Source organism: Panthera tigris, chromosome A2 (genome assembly GCF_018350195.1).
Source record: "Panthera tigris isolate Pti1 chromosome A2, P.tigris_Pti1_mat1.1, whole genome shotgun sequence".
Lineage (NCBI taxonomy): Eukaryota > Metazoa > Chordata > Mammalia > Carnivora > Felidae > Panthera > Panthera tigris.
The window spans coordinates 36,373,823-36,399,428 of record NC_056661.1 but is presented as its reverse complement, the minus strand read 5'-3'; the positions used below and the strand labels follow the sequence as shown (position 1 = coordinate 36,399,428).

Here is a 25,606-nt window from a genome sequence, read left to right as displayed (position 1 = left end):
AAAATAAATGGATCAATTATTCTATTTTCCTTCAAGGTCACCACCAAGGATGACCGTTCAATTTATCATCCAGCTGAGACATGTTAGAGATGAAAATGAGTGCTATGTGAGTAAGAGACAACAGGTGAAAACTGACACTATCCCTAGAAAACCAGAAGGTATTGCCATGCGACAGCCATGACCTCAGCAGAAAGGAATTCTCTATACAAAGGAATTATAGCGCAAACACTATAAATGCTTCTCAACCGAATTGTTTCATAATTTCACATTATTATGTATTATCCTTTCTTAAAGTGAAGGCTCACCTGTATTGTATCACTTTAGTGCCCAGAAGGGATAATATTAAATTTCTCATTTGCAAGTTAGCAGTAGAATTGTCCCTTACAAAGAACTGACAAGGGATATCACGCACAGGAAGAAGTGCTTTAAGATCTAAACACGATGAAAAGAACTGTTCAATCTTCTCCTAGAAGAGAATTGAATTTTGAAAGAGTAAAAACTTCATATGTAGGAGGCTAATACCCAAATGTGATGCGTTTGAAGGAATATTAAAATTACTGTCTAAATAGCGTTGACTGAGAATAGCTACTTCTCACAGTGAGTTAAGAAATGTAGAATCACAGCCCCCAGTAGGAGCTGGAAGGGGCCTTTTTGCCATCTAATCCGATGGTTCCCTTCTAGGTCATTGGGAAGAGCTTTTGTAAATATGCAGAGAATTGGTTCTTACCCTACGGAAGCCACACGTGGCCTACAGTGGGAGTCCTCAAACCGTGACCCCCAGGCAAGCTGGCCATATCCAGCCATGCTCATTTGCATATACATCATGTATGGCTGCTTTGACTGCACAATGGGGGAACTGAGTATGAGCCCTTGGAACAGAGATCATATACAGCCTGCACAGGCTAAGATATTTGTTCTCTGGCCCTTTATAGAAAAAGTTGGTTGACTGCTGGCCTAGAGGATTTAGCTTTCCAGAAGATTCTGGTGCACAACCAGGGTTAGGAATTACTGATGACAATTTGTGTCCTTCATTTATAGAAACAGTAAGCTGCAAGGCCCAGAGAGGTGAAGTGACCTGCCCAAGGTTGCAAAGCCAAGACAAGACTGAGAAGCTTCTTACTGTTTAAGCCCCATTTTCCTAGCACAGAACCCTCTGTCTCTAATGATAATCCCAGCTTCTGTTAAAATTCAGCCTCTTCACTTGACCACTGTGGAGCTCAGCTGACAACAGTTTCCTGGCCGACAACATTTGATGATGAATAATACAGTGAATTGGCTCGTCATCTGGCATCATAACTTTCCCTCATGCCAGAATGCTTTCCTTTGTCATTGGTACCATCTGGATAGAAAACTGTATGGAATTTCCAACAAATGGCATTTGATAGACATGTGCCTGCCTTGGAAATCTCTGAAGTGAAAGTCTTGTCTAGCGTGACAGGGTCATATGTCCCGAAAGAGAATCATTTATTCATTCGTTCAAGCAATCAACAAAGCACTTACTGGGCACAATGCCGGGCACAGGGAATTTAGTGTCAGTCTCCATGGATCCTATAATTTGATGAAGGAGGCAAACAAACAAACAATAATAGACAACTCATTAACTAAATAGATAAGTATGTAGATAGAAATTGATGACTGCGATCTCTGTGAGTGTTGTAGATGAGACACACTACAATAGTAACAAAAAAAAAAAGGCAACAATTATAGTGCTTATTCAGCTCCAGGCACTCCTACCTGGTTTGTATGTACTGATTCATTTCATGTTCACAAAAGTCCTGTGGTGGTAGCTGCTGTAATGTCCCCCGTTGTACAGAAGGGGAAACTGAGGCACGCATTGGTTAACTGGCTTGTCCAAGATCTTATAGCTAAGAAATGGTGAAGCCAGGATGTAACTATAGACAGTCTAACTCAAGAGTCCCTAACTACTGTGTTCTGTGCCCCCAGTAGAGGGATGCAAACCTAAGAAAGCGCCTTTTAAGCTGATCTGGTGTCGGGGCACCTGGGTGGCTCAGGCGGCTGAGTGTCCGACTTCAGCTCAGGTCACGATCTCGCGGTCTGTGAGTTCGAGCCCCGCGTCAGGCTCTGTGCTGACAGCTCAGAGCCTGGGGCCTGCTTCGGATTCTGTGTCTCCCTCTTTCTCTGCCCCTCCCCCGTTCATGCTCTGTCTCTCTCTCTCTGTCAAAAATAAATAAACATTTTTTAAAAAGGCTGCTTTAAGCTGATCTGGTGTCTTTAGCAATGCTGGGTGCATAGATAGTGAATGTATGAATGAATTAATTAATGAAGGTATAAATATATCTGTATACATATATATGTATGTTCATAAGAATTATGTCTGGCATAAAATGAACTGTTTTGAGACCTGCATTACCCGTGCTCATTTTCTTCCTTTCGGAGTGTTTGAGCTATTACCAACTATTTCAGCCAAAACACTCCTGCACTCTCATATGAAAGGTGAAATGCAATAATTAGATAGAGCTCATTAAATCAGTTAAACTATTCTGAAGTAGGAACCAGAGAACCATAATTTAGTAAAATGTTTGAAGTATTAGTATGCAGTGAGAATAATAAAAATAAGAAGTCAAACTTACAAGATTGCTACAAGAAAAAAAGGCGATCAATCATAAACAGAAGCCCTGAAACTGTATTTATTGCCTTTACTTTGCATACACAGCATTGTGCAAAAGTGCATGCATTTGGGAGGAATTGAGCTGATTCAGATTCTCGGGGAGTGCACATGCCCTCAAGGTTTCTAAGGTTCTGATTCTCTGAGGCTACTTTGGGGGAACCAATAGGCAGGCACTCTTCAAACCAATTTCAAGTGGCATCCTTGTGAAACCAAAGCTGTGGGTCTTTGAAGCAAGTTAGAGTGCTTTTGCCACCGAGTAGAAGAGCCACACTGTCCCTGGTTAACAAGAACAGATTCTATCAGCCTCTGATAGCAAGGATGTTTCTTGGAGCCATGTTTAAATCTTTATGGCCAGCTTTGGTCTTCTCAGTAATCAACACCCTGAAGGTGTCCAAGCACCTGCTCACTTCTGGGGATATTTAACTCATATGAGATGAAAGGAGAGAGTGTTTGCTGAACATGTATTTTTTGAAATCTTCAAACCTTTACCGTGGTTTGCCAGCCGAACACATCTCCACCTTCCTTGTTCTGTCTTTGCAAACAGCGAGGATCAAAGCCTTTTCCCTCTCTTTGTCTAACTCCACTGTTAGGGCCCCGTTTACATGGTGTCCTCTCAAAAACCTCATGCTGAATCATCTCAGACTAGGTTAGTGAAGGCCTGCAGAATATGCCACCCCAAAATATGCTGCTTTGGTATATTAATTATTTTTGAGCTGTAGATAATTGTAAGGCAGTGGATACAGGGAGAGGCTTTCTCTGAACTGCCCTTACCTGCCTTAAGACAAGTTCTCTTGAAAATTTTCAGCTGGCATAGATGCTTCCCTGGGAGTTTCACCAACCAGGGAAGATGGTCTTCACCACTGCAGAGAATGCAGAGGAGACTGGAGGTCAACACCACACCCATATAGACTTTGTCACAAACTCTCATACCTCCTCGTGAGACTACCTCATACCTTCTAAGTACCCATTCATGTTTCCTACAAATTATTTGCTGTTCCTGGAGGAGCCTCCATGCTCCGCCCCTTTCCCTACTAAGATGATATCTAAGCCTGAATTCTAAGCTACTTCTTTGAGTGACTCGTTTTTCCCTGGGTACCTCCCGTGTTTGCCTGAGGTATACCTGTTAATAAATTCTGCTGGTTTTTCTCCTGTTAATCTTTCATTACAGGGGTCTCTGCTAAAAATTCAGAAAGAGGAAGATTATTTTTCCTCCCCAACATTAATCTTTCTTATATTTTCCTATACTCTCATAGTATAGTGGGCTTGGTGACTGTTGAGCGTCTTGTGTCTTCCACGGGTATAGACTGTGTTTCTGCAGTTCATTTTGCACCTAGTGTATGTGTGGCCCAATGTAGAAGCCTACTAAATAGATGTACAATGAGGGAATGTATTCTAGAAACGGATGAACTCTGTTTCACACCATCTTTGAGAGCTTTCTGGGGCTCTGTGGTATAATTCTTTTTATTGGTTTTATATTTGCTTATGAGCTCTCTTAGTTTGAGTTCCTCTGAAGCAGAATCTGAAACAAGATTTTGGGTGCAGGAAGTTAACTTGGGAGGAGATTTCCAGGAAGAGGGAGAGAAGGAAGAGGGGAAGAAGGGAAGGAGAAAGAGCCAAGAAAGATGGTCTCTCTGGGCAACTGGTGTTCATCTCTGCCAGGATGCTGGGACCCAGAAACTGGGGCATTTATCCACTGATCCCTCATTGTTGAAGGTTGTCCCCAGGGGCGTTACCTTCTGCTACCTACTTTGGAGGCAGAAAAGCGGAGAGGTACACATTTGATGAATGAAGTGGGAGCTGTCAGCATTACCAGAAATGTCCATCTTGGCTAAGACTAAAACCAGGGCAATGTGATCGAGGTGGGAGACCCTACAAGTGTCCAACTACTAAGTCAGAAAACCTCTTCCCTGAACACATTTTGTAATCTAGATAGAAATGGTGCACTGTGCTTTGGAAGGAATGAAGTGGATTATTGAAAAAAAAAATTTAATGTAAAGAGAAACTATCTAGGTCACAGTGGGGACCAACATTAATACTTTTTTAAGAAACGTGGCCCTGGGTACTACCCTCTCCGCCTTGGCCATGTTTTGGTTTTACTGGAATGCGATAATAATAGGGAGTGTGCTGAAAGGGGTGCACCCTGTGACACCAAGAAGATGTCCCCTTGCCTGGTGAAGCCTGGGAAACAGGCTGCTGCTATTTATGTAGACTGGAACTTTATTTTTGCTGTCTTTCCTTTCAACATCACTTATCTTCTGTTTTTTATTATGTAAGTAAAGCCTGTTTATGCTGGAAAATTTAGAAAATGTAACAAAGAGGAAAATAGGAAACAAAAGCCATTATTATATTTCCCTTGCCTCAACACAGTTAACCTAAACCTTTTTTTGCATTTCTCTTTCAGTGATTTACCCAATCATTACAAAAAGGTAACCATACTTCATACCACATTTAACATTTTTCACTTATTGTGGACATTTTTCTTTTTCCTTTTTTAAAGTAGTTTTGTTTTCAGTTTATTTGGAGAAAGAGAGGGAGAGAGAGAGAGTGGGGAAGGGGCAGAGAGAGAGAGAGAGTCTCAAGCAGGCTGTGCACTGTCAGTATGGAGCCTAATTCCAGGCTCAATCCCATGAACCTGAGCTGAGCTGAAATGAAGAGTCGGGCACTTAACCAACTGAGTGACCCAGGTGCCCCTCTTTCTCTTTTTTTAAAATGTTTACTTATTTATTTTGAAAAAGAGAGAGAGAGAGAGACAACGAGCAGGGCAGGGGCAGAGAAAAGGAGAGAGAATCTCAAGCAGGCTCCATGCTGTCAGCACAGAACCTGATGCAAGGCTCGATCCCACAAACCGTGAGACCATGACGTGAGCTTAAGTCAAGAGTCAGACTCTCAACCGACTGAGCCACCCCGGCACCCCTGTGGAAATTTTTTTATAGTGATAAATATGGATAAGCAATTCCTTCCCTCCCTCCTACTCCCCTTCATTCCCTCCTTCCTCCTTTCCGGCAATCCTTCCTTTCTTTTGTAAAAATAATTCTGATTTTTGTTTGGTTACAAATATAATTTGTGTTCAGTGTAAAAAAATTGCACTTATACGTATATGCATGCACACATGTATACAGACACACACACACACAGATACACACATACATATATGTATGTTAGACCACTCAGAAAGAACCAAGGGTCAGCAAACTTTTTCTTTAAAGGGCCAAATAGTGAGTATTTTCAACTTTTTTTGGCCATGCAGTCTCTGTTGCAACAACTCAACTCTGCATTCTAGTGCAAAAGTAGCCATAGATAACGTGTAAAAGAATGAACATGGCTGTGTTCCAATAAAACTTTATTTACAAAAACTGGCCACTAGTCCAGGGACTGTAGTTTGCTGAGTTCTGCTCTAGGGAAAAATGGTAATAACATACTTCCAGAAATACATGTCTTTTTTTTTTTTTTTAACAAAAACAGAATCATACTACATAAGCTACCTTGTATGTATTTAAATATTTATGGGTGTCTGTTATGTGCCAGCTCATGGAAAGTAGTGTAGACAGTGGTGAATGAGATGGCCAGAGACTCTGCTTTCATGGCGTTTATTGCAGGGGACACACTGTGAACGCAGTAAGTGCTCTGAAAGTCACGCGGGCGGCTGTGTTAAACGCTTTTGTGTATCATAACTTTTGCTACAAATTCCCTATTCATGGGTGTTTAATTTCCTTAATTGCTTCTGTTGTAGATTACATGGTCATAAGAATTCTTGGAATTAAATCTTTATGAAAAACCATCATTTTTTACTTAGGCTGAATTCCTTAAACTGGAATCGCTGAGTCAAAAGGCATACGATTTTTTTTTTCAGCCTTTTATTTGCTAGGCATTGCCAAACTACTTTCTAGAAAACTTACACCAGCTTAGACTTTCACCTGGGCTGACCTTTTTTCTTTCTTACTTCCTTTGTGCAACAAATTGAGTTTCATGAATCGACAAAGTAAAATGAAAGTGGCGTAAATCTAAGCCATGAAACAGAAATGAAGAGATAGGGAATCGTTTGAGAGAGAGGAGCCCTCTTTCAGATGTTTTGTCTCTGGGGACATCCTGTGATTTGATCCCTATATAATGGTTAGAATTAAATCTCAGAGGTTCTTTAGAGCTAGCGGACATCAGTTATTAACTGCCTTCACTATGTGCCAGAAACTATGCTCAGCCCTTCATCTGCCTGATCGGAATTAAGCCTCAGAACAAAATTGAGCTGAGAAGCTACAAATGGCCCGATGGTGGAACAGGACCATGACCATATCTCTTTGAACTAGAGGAGAAATCTCAAGCTGGCAGCCTTGTGGTCAGTTTTCTTTGGCTCACACAGTGTGGCCCCGTACAGTGTGTAAAATTTTGTTGACATAGCTCCAACCATTTTAAAACTGGAAAATGTCCCATAAAATCCCTTCTCAAGACTTTGCAAAATTTGCAAGATCGAGGCACACCAGGGTCCCATTCCTGCTTGCTGAAAGTTGAGTGTGTCAGAGGGTTTGCTCCTTCTGCACTGGGACTTACATTCCGGTAAAGATATTATTGAGCTAAGATTGGCAACCCCTCTGAATTCCATCCTCTTTCAAACCAGTAGTGACTTTACTGTTGGGGCAGGGCAGAGGTGTGGGGACAATGTGTGTCCTGCCTCCTCACCCAATCCACTCCTCTTATGTAGTTGATTGCCTGAGTTTGTGGTCGTACTGTTAATCACTGGGCTGTGGAAAAAGACAGGACTAAGGAGACGGAGGCTGATGTAGGTCCAGCCACCACTGCGACCCATCATGGGCCCTGGTGGTGGGGACACTTGAACTGTTAGGTGAGGGCACACCAGCTGTTGGGGGACAGTGGGCAAGATGACTCTTAGTTTCTCGGCTTCTGCCTCTGTCCTCTTATGTACTTCTTTTTCATTTGTGCTTTGTTCATCCTCCAGATTCTTTTGTCATGCGTGTCACCACCATACTTGGCCATGTGGAAAAGGTCTCCCTACTCCATCTCCCCTTAGAAAATAGACTTGGCCATGAAGGGCACACAAGGAGTCAGACCATTGTCTCCTCCCCTTTCCTCTAGTATCTCTCTGCCAAATGGCACTCCCCACAGCCGGGCCCTGTGCCCACCTGTCCCCTGCTTGGAGCCCAGGCACAGACTGGTTTCCTGCTAGGAATGGTTCTGGCATTTGCTTAGCTCGTAACTGTATGGCTGGAGAAAAACTGGGGCTCTGCAGGCCTCGTCGCTCTGGGAGCCAGAGCCGGGCTATCTCAGGTCTTTACCTGGCATTGTATTTATTTGTATGTACCTGTATAGAGCCATATTCTGCAAAGAAGAAATTGCTGTTACATATATGTGCTTCCCATACCCTAAGCAGTATGCCAGGTAAGGGGGTGCCAGGAAGGAAAGGACAATCTGAGAGTCTGAAGGTACCAGCAAAGAGTAAGAACCAAATCGGAGTGCGGTCCCTGCAATAGCAGGAAGTAGATTTAGGGACTCCCTGGGGCCAAAGGAGCCAGGAGAAGGAGGCTTCTATAAGGTGCTGCAGCAAAGTCTCTGTGCCAGGAGGGGGCACATTCCTGCCCCACTTCCCCCATGAGCCCACCTGGCAGCCTCTGTCTTCAGCAAACTCTCTCATCTCCAGATTTCTGAAACTGCGCTCTCCAGTATGGACGCCATTTGCCACGTGCAGTACTGAGCACCTGGAAGGTGGCTAAGCCAAGGTGAGCTGTAATGGAAGTATAAAATACAAAGACTGCTCGAAGACTCTGTACGTGCAAAATATCACATTCATAAACTCATAATGGTCACATGTTGAAATGATCATATTTTGGCTATCTTGGGGTCATATATGCTACTAAACTTGATTCTGTCTGCTTCTTTTTACTTTTATTAAGTGGCTACTGACGTTTGAAAATTACCTATGTGCCCCTCCTTTGTGGCTCATGTTCTGTTTCTGTTAGACGGTCCTATTGTACAGCGCTCCCTGACTCAGCCACGTCAAATGTGCTTCTTTCTGGCTTCGCTCTGTGTTTGTTACACGCAGGCACACTCACACATATGTGTGTGTATATATGTATAATAGAATAGATACTCTCAGTCTCCCTAGGTATAAGACAGGACTCATGTCTCCTTACTCTGTGTTTTATCACTGTCCGCCCAGGTGCCCCTTTTGCTATTAGACAGCCAATGCATGTTTCATAATGATGCTTTCATGCATTTGACAAATATATATGGAACCACTACTCTGGGCCAGGCTCCCCTGGGAACTTAGTAAACTTTCACTCAATATCTGACCTAATTCCCACAGGGTAAGAGTTATTAGCTTTGTTTCACAAATCAGGAAACGGAGTAGAAAGTTGGAAATGACTTGCTCAAGATCACCTACTATGGCAGAAAACAGGATTCCAACACGCTTTGGTCTGGCTCCGAATCATGTCTCCTTTCCACTTGAACATGATCATACCGCTGAGGATTCTTCAGGCCAGGCCACTTGCCCCCTAAACCCTGTCTTCTTATGTGTCTATACATACCTATTACATGCTTGTTAACGGTCTGTCTTTCCCAGGAGACTTCACAGGAGGATAGAAACTACTCTTCTGAGCAGTGTTGCATCCCTGGGGCCTCGCTCCGTTGGACATATGAAGGAATAAATGATAGTCCCTTCTCCTCCCCACCATTACAAAACTCATGTTGATTTCCGTTTTCCCTGGAGAGGATACAGATAGGCATAAAACTCTATAGCCATTTTCGCAGCAACTGTAATGTTGTAAACATTCATTTTGTATTTTATTTATTTAGAGCTCCATTATGCAAAGAAAGAATCATTTATGTGAGAGTCTGGGGAAGTAATCTCTCTTTCCCTGCTCGTCCCTCTTTCCGCACGTTACGTTATCTCAGACCAACATGACAAAACCCAGGCACGTGTCTTTTGTCAAAATGGAATGTGCATCCTCACAACAGCTGTGTGTTAGATGTTGCCAGAGCCTTCGTACCAACCTAGGACTGTAGGCTTTTCAAATGATCTCGGCATAACTTACTCATTATGGAAGTGGTGAATGGATTGTAACACGCCAAGACCACTTAATGGTGATAAGACAGGAAACCATCCTGCCCACCAGAGAAGAAAGGCAGCCAGGCATGAAGAGAGGAGCATCAAGCTGTAAACCATAGGAGTGGTCACTGGTCTCAGCTTTGCCGTTGACTTTCTCCCCAACCTTGGATGAGCCGTGATTCCTCATGTTGTGAACCTTAGTTTTCGCATCTATTAATTCGAGGACATTAAAATAGATCAGAAAGGATAGCAATGTCTACATCTACCCTGTATAACTATTGAGAACAGGAGAAAAAAAAAGTCTTGGGCAAAAAAATCACAAGACTCTGGAGTCTGAGTCCGAGATCTGAATTTAACACCCGGCTCCTCTCAACTAGTTGTCTGACTTCAAACCGGTAATTTCACTTGTCGGGGTCTTGATTGCCTTTTGTTTGTGTAAAATGTGATCATTAGACTGAATGACCTTTTTTTAAAAATGTGTATTTATTTTTGAGAGAGAGAGAGAGAGAGATAGGATGCTAGTGGGGAAGGGACAGAGGGAGCACGGGAGACACAGAATCTGAAGCAGGCTCCAGGCTCTGAGCTGTCAGCACAGAGCCCGATGCAGGGCTCGAACTCACGAACCATGAGATCATGACTTGAGCCGAAGTCAGACACTTAACTGACTGAGCCACCCAGGTGCCCCCAGACTGAATGATCTTTAAGTTTCCTTCGTGGTTGGAAATATGTACATGTATTTGGGTAGAGATTAGAGGGTGGATTTTGGTAGATGCATTCACTAGCTTTTGTTCTTCCTAGGACGGGACAATTATTTAGGAATCAGAAAATTTTTTAGGGTCACATGGTGTAAAAAATGTACAGTGATTCCTGTGTGAATGCTCTGGAAGCAAATTAATCTCCTTTTCATTAGAGCCATGAGTTCCTCTAAACAAGTGAGTCAGAGCAAAATTTTGGTTGTCATCATAAGAATCTTCATGCACAGGTTGACCTTCTATATACAGTCCATTTCTGTCATGTCTGGTTGTCTAGTCTACATTGAGTGGTTATGTAGTGTTGAGGTTGTGTAGGTTATGTTAGAGTTAAAATACATGGTCTTTTATTAAGTTGGTTTCATTTATAGATCTTGAGAGGCCTTGGGGTGATAAAAATCTGAGTTATGCATTGCATTAAGCAGAGTTATATAAAGCCTGTTGAATATTAATTTTGTAATGATTCACCTTACAGTTTTATGAGACTAGATATAAAAAGATACTGTGAATAATTGAACCTATGGTCTATAAAATGAAGTCTAGAGAAGAGAGAATAATTAGAAGTGAAGAGGGCCAAGCCTTTTCCTTCTTCGCTGAGATCAAGTTAATTTAATCTCATCCCCTTTCTGCAAATTCAGGCTTCCTGGTTTCTTAGAGCATTAGATGAATGTGTGGTATAGAATACAAAGCTAATAAAATGTGGATCTTTTCCACCATGTTATTGTTTTCATTAGTTTTAATGTAGCCTCTAAATATATTTTAACTTTATAGTCTGAATATTTTATATATATCCTCTTCAGGTTGTGTTTTTCAAAACTGCTTCTAAAATAAGGCAAGTTCTTGCACATAAGAGATAGAAGTACTTATATTTCTTATCTTTCAAATTGTACTTTGTGTAAGTTATACAAATGGGCAATAAGCATGTGAGAAGATGCTCGATATTATTAGCATCAAGGAAATGCAAATTCAAAACGCAATGAGATACCAGCAAATACCTATTAAAGTGGCTAAAATTAAAAGACTGACAATACCGAGTGTGGGTGAGGATGTGGAGCAACCGGAACTCTCACACACTGCTGGTGGGATTTAAAGTGGCAAAGCCATTTAGAACACACTTTTCAGTTTTGCTAAAATTAAAAATGCCCTTATTAGAAGACCCAGCCAGTCCACTCCAAGGTATTTACAGGAAAGAAATGAAAATATATGTCCATGCAAAGATTTGCCCTGGAGTGTCAATACAGTTGCCTTTTTTGTAGCTCTAAACTGGAAACAATCCAAATACCCATCAGCAGGTAAATGGATAAACCGTTTGGGGTCTAGCCATACGATAGAATACCATAAAATAAAACAAAATAATTTAAAAAAAGAACAAACTACGAGTATGTGCAACAATATGGATGTATCTCAAAGATATCATGCTGAGCGAAAGGAGCCAAGCACGCAAAATTTAGACTATAGGATTCAACTCCTATGAAATTCTAGAAAAAGCACACTAATATCTAGTGACAGAAAGCAGAGCAGTGGTTGCCTGGGGCAGAGGTAGGAAGCAAGAGGGAGGATATCGTACACAGGAACATAATGGAACTTTTCAGGAGATAGAAATGTTCTATGTCTTGGTTGTGCTGATAAGTACAGAAGTGAATATATGTCAGCATCTGATGAACTGAACACTTAAAGTGGGAATATTTTATTGTATGTAAATTATACCTCAGTAAAGTTGATGTTTAAAATGCCTTTTGGGGCACCTGGGTGGTTCAGTCGGTTGAGCGTCTGACTCTTGGTTTCCGCTGAGGTCATGGTCTCCGGGTTCATGGGATTGAGCCCCACGTCGGGCTCTGTGCTGAGTGCAGGGCCTGTTTATGATTCTCTCTCCCTCTCTGCCCCTCCCCCACTCACTTGCGCATGCACGCTCTCTCTCAAATAAATAAACTTTCAAAAATAAAAAATAATAAAATGCCTTTTGCAATATCTTTCGTTGGTTTATGAGTACCCCTAAACACTGATCTCCCAAGATTTTGATTCCAAATCAAGTTTCAGTATTTACTCATTGTGAAATGGAGTCTGATACACACACACACAATAAAATCAGTATAATAAGTATTTGACCAACCTTTAGAATTGCCCCGAGAAACAAAAGAGGTGACAAACTGGTAGAAATGATTTATAAATCATGATACTGTGCAGAAAATTGCCTGTTGCTAACCCTCCGTAGTTCACTCTGCCAGTCAGAGTGAAATTACCTTGGTATGGGGCGCATGTACAATTAGTTGAACCTCTTATCTGGGCCCCTAATGAGCTCCCCCCCGCCCCCCGATTGAATGCCTGGCTAGTGTACAGACTATCTTAGCAGATTTCCTTAGCATTTTAAAAATATCCACCTGCCTCAGGCCATGTGACACAGTGATCCACCCACTCACACCGTAAACCCTTCACTTCCAGCGTTGACAAAGCTACACAATCATTCCTCCAAGTCAAGATACACTGTACGAGTCAGCTTGTCAACGAGGTTTTAAGTTTCATCTGACATCTCCCAAGAATCCTCTTATTTCAGAGCAATGAGCTCTAAGTTGGAGGCTCTAACCTAATTGTGGGGTAACGATGAGGTTGTTCTTGGAGAAGCATAGGTCTCTTCTGCACATTAACAACTTGTAGCGTGGGCAGGTAATTGCGTTTTGATTCTGAATGGACAGGGAGCACTGAAAAGTTGGGCCCTGCTTGAATCTAAAACAACACATACATTCATTTGACAGAAAGTCATTTAAAAAAATTTTTTTTAACGTTTGTTTATTTTTGAGCAGAGAGGGACAGAGCGTGAGCAGGGGAGGAGAGAGAAAGAGGGAGACACAGAATCTGAAATAGGCTCCAGGCTCTGAGCTGTCAGCACAGAGTTCGACGCAGGGCTCGAACCCGTGGACCGTGAGATCATGACCTGAGCCAAAGTCGGACACTCAACCGACTGAGCCGCCCAGGTGCCCCATTGACAAAAAGTCACTGAGTACTGTGTGCATTGTCCTGGACTCTGGGGGTTCAGCAGTGAATAGGACAAACAAGGTCGGTCTCCTCGGGCAGCTTACGTTCTAGTGGAGGGGTGGGTAGCCATCAAGTAAACAATGTAATTTCAGGATCATACGGGAAATACGCAAGGGTAGAGAATAACACAAATGCAGGTTGATACCATACAGGATATAGTGGTCAGGGAAGATCCTGCATGTTGAGTTGGGAAGATGAGGTGGAACCAGCTGTGTGACAGTCTAGAGAAACAGTAATCTGAGCAGTGAGGACTGTAAGTGAGAATGAGCTCGGCAAAGTAAGGAAGGAAAAGGAAGCAAATGTGGGAAGTATCAAGGGTGGAAGAAGGACTGTCGTGAAATGACGCTTCAGAGGTGGAGAGCAGATAAAACTTAAGTTTTATTCCATGAACATGAGAAGATATCGGGGCACCTTGGTGGCTCAGTCATTAAGCATCCGACTTAGCTCAGGTCATGATCTCACCGTTCATGAGTTTTAGTCCCACATCGGTGTACTCGAGCCCCACTTTGGGTGAGCAGGATTTCCGCTTTGAGTGAGTTTGAGCCTTGCTTTCGGGGAGCCCCACTTCTCTCTCTCTCTCCCTCTCTATCTCTCTCTTTCTCTGCATCTCACCAACTTGAACCCTCTCTCAAAAAAATAATAATAATGAGAAGTTATTGAAGGGTTTTAAGCAGGGGGAAAAATTATCTGATGTGTAAATATGGCCACTATGTGAAGAAGGGATTGTCTTGGGTCAAGTGGAGAAATTAATAAGAAGACTGTTGAAATAGTCTAAGGGAAAGATGATTGTGGCTTGGACTGGACTGGTGGCATTAGAAATAAGGAGATAGGAACAAATCGAGGGGCGGACCATAGTGGTAGTGCTGCGAGGGTTGGAGCAATGGGAAGTGGTGGGGAAAGCATCCATAGTTTTATGGTCTGAGCAACTAGTAGCTAATGGAAGTCTTTATTAGGAGACCACCTACAGTGATTGGTTATGGTGTCTGTATCCTTGCTTTGCCTTTAGGACACTGACCAAATGACTCTGAAGATTGAATAGCAGTTAATTATTTGTAAACATCCTGTGAATGGAACTCAGGTTGCAAAGACTCTGTTATCTCTCATCTGTGATTTTCCAGACATGCTAATAAATGAGTGCTGGAAATGTCATGGTTTTCTAATCACAACCTTCTTTTCCTAAAAGCCATTTCAGCCAACATCCGTCATCAGTTCAGAGCACTATCCAAACTCTTTCTAGCTCTTGTTTACTGCTGGTATGCCACTATTCCCAACACACTCACTGCCAAGGAAGTACTTTGAGGAGTTTACTTGTGCTCTGGAAAACTTTTGGGAAGGTTGCCTCTTTTTGTTAATTATGGCTTGGGGATTACTTTGTCAGAAACTCGGAAGCCCAAGAGTCTATAAAAATTACAAGGTATTATTAAATATTTAAATATTGCTCATTTCTCCATGTAGTATGAGATTTGGGCTGAGATTGAATCTTGGGCTGTTTCGTTTCCATGTTTACCATCTTGTATAGAGTCACAGATTCAATTTTGCCTATTAAGCAAATTTTAAATTTGCTTCAAACAAGCAAGAATGGCATTAAATTGCCTTGACCTAGGCGCGTTGAGATTTTGTTGTTTCTCTGTATTCATGGAGAGTAGTGAACATTAGCACTGAAACAGAAGCATCTCAGTTTGTGAAAATGCTGTTGGAGTAACGATGAGAAAAATCTTTTTAAATGTTTTGCATTATTTTCTTTTGCATTATAAAAATAACCTAAGCCCGTCCTAGAAAATTTGGAAGGTACAGGATCAAAATCAGCCATAGCCCAATCACAAAGAAATCCATGTGATGTTAAAGTTTCTCATAAAATGTTAGTGTGGAAAGGGGCTTGTTGGATTATCTGGTCTAACTTCTCATTTTGCACGTGAAGAAACTGAGGTGCGGGGCAGTGTGGAGTTTAGAACCCAGGTTTTCTCAGTTTTGAGCTGTTTTCCTGATTGCTGATGTGGCTTCACAAGCAGTCTAGATTCTTGGGGTCTTAATGGAGGCTCAGTATCTGCCACACCCTCTTTCTGAGCAAAGGGGTTGTGACATCTTAACACTGGGCATGCACGTGGCTCCATCTGCCCCCTAGTGTTCAGGAGGATGCATGGTCTTAAATAAGGATGGTGTTAAATGGCCTTGACTTGGAGAGCATTTCCCAAAGGGTGGTTTTTGAGCCACCTGCATCAGAATTATCTAGGATGCTTGTTCAAAAATGAAGATTTCTGGTACCCACCCCTGGTTTGTGAAATCAGAACCTCTAGAGGTGGGAGTAGGAATCTGTTTTTTTAACAAACTCAGATCCATTGAAAAATAATACTTTGTCAATAAGAATAAAACTTCCCATATTGAGTCATTCAAATTCTCTAACCTGTGATAGATAGACGATATCTATCATACATACATACATACAAGTAAATGGGTAAAAAGTTTATGACTCCACACAAAGAAACTGTCGATGGTTATCTCTTGGGAGTAGAAATAGGGTAAATGGGAGAATGAAGGCTTCTCTGTTCCATATAAGCTAGAAACCTGGATTTTCAGAACACAGATGTGTTTGGAATTCCCTTTATAAGTATGCCTATGGTCAAGCTATTTCTTTGAGAGACTAGAAATGTCTGCAGATTATTATTTATTTGCTAGTATGTGGCCAGTGGGAGAAAGGGAACACTTCGCTGATATAAGAGGACATAGAAGGATCAACCAGGGGACAAGGTGAAATCCAAGTTCGTTCATTTGTTCACTCACTTATTTATTCAATACCTATTCATTCACTACTTTGTGTGTACCGGAAACCATTTGAGGTGCTGAGGACATGAGAGGGAATAAGACAGCAGGGTCCCAATTATGTAGAGCTTACAGTCTATTATGGAGAAACACCAATAGAATTAAACAAGATAATTTTAAATGGTGACAAGAGCTGTGAAGAAATAAAGGAGCTATGCCATTATGAATGATTGAAGGGCTATTCTCTAGTGGGAAGGGACAGCCTGAGAGGTGACATCTGAGCTGAGGCCTTAGTGGCAAGAAGAAATCAGCCATGTGCATATCTGGGGAACAAGTTTCCATAAAAGGAGGCTGCAAGGACAAGGTCCTGAGGAGAAATTAGCTTGATATATTTGGCATGTATAAAGAAAACTGGCATGGCTAACACGAGATTCAAGTTAAAGTTCAAGAGGAAGACAGGGCCAAGCCACATACTGTAATCATGCCACAGTAAGCAGTTTGGATTCTATTTTAAGTGTAATAGAAAGCCTCAGGAGACCTACATTCAGGGAAGGACAGTTGATATCTTCAGATTTGAGGTTTTTTTAAAAAAAAAAAAAAAAAACTACTTCAGCACTCAAAATTATATAGAAACTGGGAGTCTAGTTTTAAGAAAATGTGCAACTACTTCAGGAGAAAGTTACTGGGAACCACAAAAGAAGAACTAAAGAAATGGTAGGATATACCATATACATGGAAAGGAAAGACCAATATTATAAACTGCTGATTTTTACCAAAGAAAGGATTTATAAATTCATTGCGGTTCTGAACGAAATCCCAACAGCATTCTAAAATTGAATGGAAATGTAAAAATGCAAGAATTTGGGACACCTGGGTGGCTCAGTCAGTTAAGTAACCAACTTCGGCTCAGGTCATTATCTCATGGTTTGCGAGTTAAAGCCCCATGTCAGGCTCTGTGCTGGTAGCTAAGGGCCTGGAACCTGCTTTGGATTCTGTCTCCCTCTCTCTGCCCCTGCCCCCCAAAGAATAAGTAAGCATTACAATTTTTTTTAAATAATAAATAAAAATAAAAATTCAAGAACGTAATAAGGGAGGTTTGCAAAAGAAGAAGAAGGAATGAATGTTTCCCCTAATTATCAAAATATTTATAAAACCATAGTAATTAAGACATTATGTTATTGGTATAGGGGTATTGAAAAATAGATCAGTGGGACAGAATAGAGACTGAACAAATATAGACCCTTCCCTGTAGACCCTATAGACACAGGAAGCATTGAAATTCAGAATGGAAAACATAGAATATCAGAAGTAAATGAGTATCAGAAGTAAGTTATTTCTCCTTGTGGAAGAATAAGTTTCCAGATTTACACTTCGTACAAAAATAAATTGAGGTGAATTGAAAACCTAAGTATAAAATGTAAAAGTTCAAAACCTGTAGGGAGATAAAAAGAAAGTATCTTTATACCATTAGGATAACGTAGATTTTGTAAGCTAGAGACACAATACCACACTCAAGAATAATGAAGTTGATGGATTTCACTATGTCAAAATGTATAACTTACATAATGTATAACAAAATAATGCCATAAAATTAAAAGGCAAGTGACAAACCAATAGAAGATATTTGCAACCTGAAATAACTGACAAAAGCCAGGTTTCTAGAATCTCTAGCAAATTCCTGTAAATCAATAAGGAAAAGTCAAACTACCCAGTAGGAAAAATGGGCCACTTACTAACAGTCCGTGTCTTGAGGGGAAGACATGAATGAGTAATAAAAATGTGAAAAGGCTTTCCACATCACTGATAAAAGCAAGACGACAGTTTAAAATCCCAGGATAGCATTTTATGCCTGTCGGAGTAGCAGAAATTCAAAAGGTTGAATTAGACAAGTAAAACTTGGCAAGGAATTGAGATAAACAGCACTTGGAGAATAAGTTGTCATCCCCCAGTTACACTTGAGAATGCACATATTCCACAACAGATTTTCCTGCAGACAGAAAGTTAGCAACATTGTTTCTCCAAGGAGGGGCACTTGGTATTTTGTGAGGGGCAAGTCTCTGTCCCTCGAGACTTTCATGCACTGTAGAAATTTAGCATCCCTGCTCTCCTCCACCCCCAATTCACAAAAGAGCTCTCTCCCATTTTCAGATGCCCCCAGGAGAGCTGGACTTAACCAGGACAAAGTCCTGCAGGTATACATAGGGCTGTCACAATACTAATGGGCCGGGACAGCCTCTGCCACTGAACAGAGGGATCTGGACTCTGGAGGAGGATTGTGAAGGGTGTCCATCGGAGCATCCTTTGTCATGATTGGACCCTGCCCAATAGCCGTCAGTCCAGAAAAGGAGAATTAAACTATGGTATGGTTGTATTATAGAGTGCCATACAACAGTCAATGACCTAGATCTGTATGGACCAAAATGAAGATGTCTCAAAAACAATGTGGAGTACAGTAATATACAGCATGCTACACTTTATAAAAACTGTAAAACCTACACTACTGTAGGATATGTTGTTTTGGACACACACACACACACACACATACAGAGGCATATCCATGTGTGAACTGGAGGGGTTTAAGTTCCATGTGGTTCTATTTCTCAAAAGAGTTAATGAATGCGAAGAACAACATTAGTTCATTTTGAGTGACGGCACAGTGACACGGACAGGAGTTTGTCACATCATCCTTTGCATAATGCTGTATTTTCGCCAGCACTCAGGCTGCTGAGTGGACAGTGGATGGGGCGAATGGAAGGGTGAGCATGGGAGTGAGCATGGGACAAGGGGGCAGTGAGGCTGTGCTGGAAGAAAACTCGGGCCCGGGAGGAGCCAACTGAGGACCCCAGCATCCCTGCCAATACTACTTTGAACTCCAAGGGCACGTGACCACTTTTCTGCTTCATTTCTCTATCACCTAAAGGTCTTTCTGGAATAACACTTCCCTTTATTGCTTCCTCTGTCTTCCAAGCTATGATGTTGTCACCTAAGCAGGCCAAAGATTTGTTGGCTGCCTTTTTTTTTTTTAGCAGAATGAGACATTCTGTATAAACAATTTAAGCCCTCTCTATCCCCATCCCTGCAATTACGCTCCTACATTTCTTTTTTATTTTTTTTCTGGAGCATTTTTTATTGTGGTAAAATATACATAATGTAAATTTTACCATCCTAGGGTCACCTGGGTGGCTCAGTTGGTTAAGTGTCCGACGCTTGGTTTTGGCTCAGGTCATGATCTCACGGTTTGTGGGATGGAGCCCTGTTACGGGCTCTGCACCGACAGTGTGGAGCCTGCTTGAGATTCTCTCTCTGTCTGTCTCTCTCTCTGCCCTTCCCTTGTTTGTGCTCTTTCCTCTCTCAAATAAGCTTTAAAAAAAAGTTTACCTTTCCGACTATTTTTAAATGTGCAGTTCAGCAGCGTTAAGTACATTCACAGTGTTGTAAAACCTTCATTGCCATCGGTCTCCAGAACCTTTTTCATCACTCCAAATTGAAACTCTGTGCCCATTAAACAATCACTTCCATTCCTCAGTCCCATATGCTCTGATAACCTCTGTTCTACTCTCCATCTGTATGAATTTGACTACTCAAGGCACCGCATGCAAGTGAAATCATACAATATTTGTCCTATTGCATCTGGTTCATTCCAGTTACCATAGTGTTTTTAAAATGCATCCACAATGTAGCATGTATCAGGATTCCATTCTGTTTAAAAATGGATACTGCTCCATTGTATGTATGTACCACGTTTTGTTTATCCATTTATCTTGTCAGTGGACACTTGGATTACTCCTGCCTTTGGGCTACTGTGAACAATATAACATATAATGCAGCTATGAGCAGGTGCACAACCGTCTGCTTTCAGTTCTTTGGGGTATGTACCCAGAAGTAGAATTCTTGTATCTTATGGTAATTTTATGTTTAATTTTTTAAGGAGCTTTCAAATCATTTTCTACAAAGGCTGCACCATTTTACATCCCCATCTGCAATGCGTTCTAACTTTTCCTCATTTTCACCAACATTTGTTATTTTTCACTTAAAAAAAAAATATCCCACCTAATGGGTATTAAGTGGTGTCTTATTGCGACTTTGTCCTACACTTCTTTTATAATTAGTGTTAAGAAAGCCTCATACATGTCTTCTGTTCAGTTGATTGGTCCCTAATATCCATGTTTTTTAGTATTTCTGCATTTCTTTAAATGCATGCCATGAAACACAGGTCCTATTATAAGCTTCTGGCACTGGGGGCTTGGGGGCATGAGATGGGAGAGGTTAAATTGGGAAACAGTGCAAACAACAGCAACAACAACCACCTCCTGCAAAGTCATAGCAAGTGCATATTTAACTTTGGCAAATTGAAGACGTTAGTGTGAGTTGGTATCCTGACCCTCCTGGCAGTTCTCAGGGTCTTCAAGCGTCTTACCATGCCGAGGGCGATTCGCAGGCATGTTTTTATACAGGGACCCATAAAGAAATCCACCTCTTTCATGTGGTGCTCAAAAGCAATTTTATCTGTTGCAACTTTGAAGGAAAACCTGGCCATATTGATGATGACGTGCGATGGTAGACTGTATGGTGTGGCACTTTCCCTAAGGGATTCCCAGTGTTCGTTCTGATCATTCACAGTTTTCAGTTTGAACTGACTTTAGAAATTACTTCCAATGCAAGATGCAGTTTTACTGTATATCCTCCCCTTGAAGTTTGAAGCATATATTTTCCAGACCCTGAAAAGTCCTACAATAAAAAAAAAACACAAAAACCTGACTACCATAGATTAAAGCAGGAGTTGGCAAACTATCTCTGTCAAAGGCCAGATAGTAAATACTTTTGGTCTTGGGTCTCTGGCACAGCTATTCAGCTGTGTGATTGTAGCTCCGGAGCGACCAGAGGCAATCTTTAAATGACTGGATGTGACTGTGTGCCAAAAAACTTTACCTGCAGAAACAGTCAGCAGGCTGGATTTAATTTGCAGGTGATACTTTTCTGACCCCTGGTTTAGATCGTTGTGACCAAAGGTTGTTGAATCATGACCTTTCCCACCTTTATTTTTTAAAATTTAAAACCTGTAATAGACCCTTAGGGGCCTGAATTCAAATAGCAGAGGGCTTCGAATCTTTATGGGTGATGCTGAATGTTGATGGCATGTAGCAGGTTTGTCGTTTTTCTAGTACCTGGCTTTGCACTGCTGTGGCAACGGAAATAGTTACTTAGTGGGCACTATGGGCTTAATTGTGTCCTAAGATTCATATGTTGAGGCTCTGACCCCCCGATACTTCAGAATGTCACTATATTTGGAGAGAAAGCCTTCGAAGAGGTAATTAAGTGAAAATAAGACCTTTACAGCAATCTTCGAAAAGAAGAACAAAACTGGAGGTGTCACAATTCCATATGTCAAGATACACTACAAAGCTGTTGTAATCAAAACAGTATGGTACTGGCACAAAAATAGACACGTGGATCAATGGAACAGAATAGAAAGCCCAGAAATAAACCCATGATTATATGGCCAATTAATCTATGACAGAGGAGGCAATAATATCCAATGGGAATGGATTGGATAATCCATTTATTTTCAACAAATGGCATTGGGAAAAGTGGACAGCTACATGCAAAAGAATGAAACTGGACCACTGTCTTATACCACACATAACAATAAAATGGACCAAAGCCTAAATGTGACCCCTGAAACCATAAAATTCCTAGAAGAAAACATAGGCAGCAATCTCTTTGACATCAGCCATAGAAACATTTTTCTAGATGTCTCCTTTGGTAAGGGAAATAAAAGCAAGTTAAACTGTTGGGACTACCCCAAAATAAAAAGCTTTTGCACAGTGAAGGAAACCAGCAACAAAACGAAAAGACAACCTGCTGAATAGGGGGAAATATTTGCAAGTGATGTATCCAATAAGGAATTAATATCTAAATTATACCAAGAATTTCTACAACTCAACACACACAAAAAACAAATGATCCAATTTAAAAATGGGCAGAAGACATGAATAAACATTTTTCCAAAGATGATATACAGATGGCCAATGAACTTGTGAAAAGATGCTCAACGTCACTAATCATCAGAAAAATACAAAGCAAAACCACAGTGAGATATCACCACACACCTGTAAGAATGGCTAAAATCAACAACATGAGAAACAACAAGTGTTGGCAAGAATGTGGAGAAAAAGGAACCTTCGTGCACTGTTGATGGGAAGGCAAACTGGTATAACCACTGTGGAAAACAGTATGGACATCCCTCAAAATATTAAAAATAGAATTACCATATGATCCGGTAATTCCACTGGTAGGTGTATACCCAAAGAAAATAAAAATACTAATTCAAAAAGATACATGCACCTCAGGAGAAACCAAACCTTGTTGCCACCTTGACCTTGGACTTCCAGCCTCTAGAACTGTGAAGGCTGTTCAAACCACTCAGTATATGGCATTTGTTATGACAGCCTAAGCAAAGAGGTGATCATATCTCAGGCATCCTAACTCACTGAGACCTTGAACTTATTTGCTCACCTGTAGGTTCTTAATATGACAAGTATCCTTCACTGAATTTTATGGGTGAAGTTACATGATATGTTCTAATTGCATTTGCATATTTGGTATATTCAAAGATCTTAAGACATTTCCCTCCTACACATTAAGAGTTGAATTGTTGAATATACTCCCATAGTGCTTTTAACTTATCTTTTCCTCTGTTCTCTTCTTTAGTCTTCTTTAAAACACTATCCATTCCGTTTCTATTCTTGGGATCTGGAGTTTTCAAATAGATGCATATTTCCTGGGTTTACAGTTGCTGCTCATTACAGGTAGGAAGTCAGAGTATATCGGGCCATGGAATCAAAGAACTTACTAGCTATTGTAGATAAGGTTGCTATAAACATAAGGGTGCATGTATCCCTTGGAATTAGTGTTTTTGTATTTTGGGGTAAATACCCAGTCGTGCGACTGCTGGCTCCTAGGGTAGTTCTATTGTTAACTTTTTAATGAAACTCCACACTGTTTTTCCAGAATGGCAACACCAGTTTGCATTCCAAGTGTCCATCAATAGATGAATGGATAAAGACATGGTGTGTGTGTGTGTGTGTGTGTGTGTGTGTGTGTGTGTGTGTGTGTATAAAATGGAATACTATCCAGTTATAAAAAGGAATGAAATATTGCCATTTGCAGCGACATGGATGGAGCTAGAAATTACAATGCTAAGTGAAATAAGTCATTCACTTTCGAATGTCCCCTCTCTGTAAAGAGAGATTTCCTGTTATTCTTCCTTTCTAATCTTACTCTAATAAACTTTTACCTGCTGCTTAAAAAGAAAGAAAGAAAGAAAGAAAGAAAGAAAGAAAGAAAGAAAGAAAGAAAGAAAGAAAGAAATCAGTCAGAGAAAGACAAATATCATAGGATTTCACTCATGTGGAATTTAAGAAGCAAAACAAATAAGCAAAGGAAAAAAGAGAGACAAATTAAGAAGCAGGCTCTTTTTTTTTTATTAGTTTTCTTTATTTTTTGAGAGGCAGAGAGAGACAGTGTGAGCAGGGAAGGGGCAGAGAGAGACGGAGACACATAATCGGAAGCAGGCTCCAGGCTCTAAGCTGTCAGCACAGAGCCCGATGTGGGGCCGAACTCACGAACCGTAAGAGCATGACCTGAGCTGAAGCCGGATGCTCAACTGACTGAGCCACCCAGGCGCCGGAAGCACACTCTTAATAAAAGAGAACAAATCAATGGTTACCAGAAGGGAGGTAGGTGGGGGGATGGGTGAAATAGGTGATGGGGGTTAAGGAGTCCACTTGTGATGAGCACCAGGTGATGTATAGAAGTGTTGAATCACTATATCATACACCTGAAACTATTACAACACTGTATATTAACTGTACGGGAATTAAAATAAAAAAAGAAAAACAAAAACAACAAAGAACTTGCTAGCTGTGTGTCACCTCAAACAAAGTATCCTCTTGCCATGACTCAGTTTCCTCATCTTCATAAGATAATGATTCCTATATGATTTTCACAGTTCCCGGAAGCATTAGCTGCAATGTAAGTGCTATGCCCTGCGCACTAAATGGCTTATGGTGGGCACTCAATAAATGATTGCCTTTCTCTCTCTTCTGCCCTGTGATCCAGGCTGCTTGTTATATCACTATTTACAAGGTCTAACCCCCAGTCCAGGAACTTCTGTAACCTGGTGGACACATGGAAGTTGTAGAGAGATGTTTTGATAAAGCAGAAGACGTACGGAGTCACGATGGTGCCAGTTCTCCATGTGGTTCTCCTGCAGGTCCCCTTCCCTCTCTCGAAGCCTCAGTTATCTTACCGTAAAGTGGGGGCTGGGACTACACTATCCCTCTCGTATATTCTATACCCAGTATTTTCCCTGGAAGCCACGGGGTCTAAGGAGATGGCTGCATGTGAGAGGTCTTCATTCTGATTTCATCCTACCCAAACCATTACTGCAGTCCCATAGCTACACTCTATCAACATTAGATCCCACTATTTAAATTTAATTTTTTGTTAGCATTTTAATATTGAATTTAACACGCCTCACATAAAATTAGGGTCCTACTGGCTTTAAGATTCAAAGGTAAGTGAATTAGTTTGTCTCCTAAAATCTATTTTTGTCCTAAAAGGATACTGCAAATATTGCCCACAAGAAAGTCCCAGCTGGGGTACCTGGGTGGCTCAGTCCATTAAGCATCCAACGCTTGGTTCTGACTCAGGTCATGAGCTCATGGTTTGTGAATTCGAGCCCTGCATCAGGCTCTCTGCTGACAGCGCAGAGATTCTCTGTCTCCCTCTCTCCGCTCCTTCCCCACTCATGCTCTTTCTTTCAATATAATAAATAAACATTAAAAAAAAAAAAGAAAAGAAACTCTCAGCTCTCATTGTGGTGGAGCCCCTGGAATATCTCGCTCCTGTTAGAAAAGATGGGTGTATCATATGGCATCAGTAAGGAGACAGGAGCAAAGGTGCTGATGAACAAATTGTCCTGAATTCTTTCTGCTTCCGGCCGCCATCTTCCACTTCACGCCTGTGTCCATGTCCAGGGAGAGCTGAGGCTCAGGTGGAATGGGGAGGTGCAGTGCGGGATGGTTGGACAAGTCGAGTTTTATTCACCCACACGGCAAAACAGTGAATGCCACACCTGCTGCTTCCGCCTTCTTGTCTACTTTTTACACACTCCTGGGTGTGAAACAGTTGGGCCCACAGCTGACAAGAAGTGCACTTCCTGACTTAAGGAGAGCTTCCGAGGGATAGCTGTTTCCTTTTCTTTTATAGAGAAAATGACAAATACATATAAATGAGCATCTTAGGGCGAAAGACACACACTAAATTTCATCAGTATTCATGACATGTGCTTCATTCTCTCCACAACTGACATCTGTTAAA

General features: G+C 41.3%; 1 protein-coding gene and 1 long non-coding RNA gene across 5 annotated transcripts in view; one reads left to right on the top strand and one right to left on the bottom strand.

The window, feature by feature from the left end:
• FRMD4B (FERM domain containing 4B) overlaps positions 1-25,606 on the top strand; it is a 322,570-nt gene that overhangs the window by 76,161 nt on the left and 220,803 nt on the right. The gene's annotated exons all lie outside the window — the stretch shown is intronic.
• On the bottom strand, positions 8,244-9,829 carry LOC122236707. Its single transcript, XR_006214911.1, has 3 exons — positions 9,673-9,829; positions 9,166-9,341; positions 8,244-8,360 (listed from the first exon to the last, which is right to left on the bottom strand). It is a non-coding gene; the product is annotated as an uncharacterized LOC122236707 (long non-coding RNA).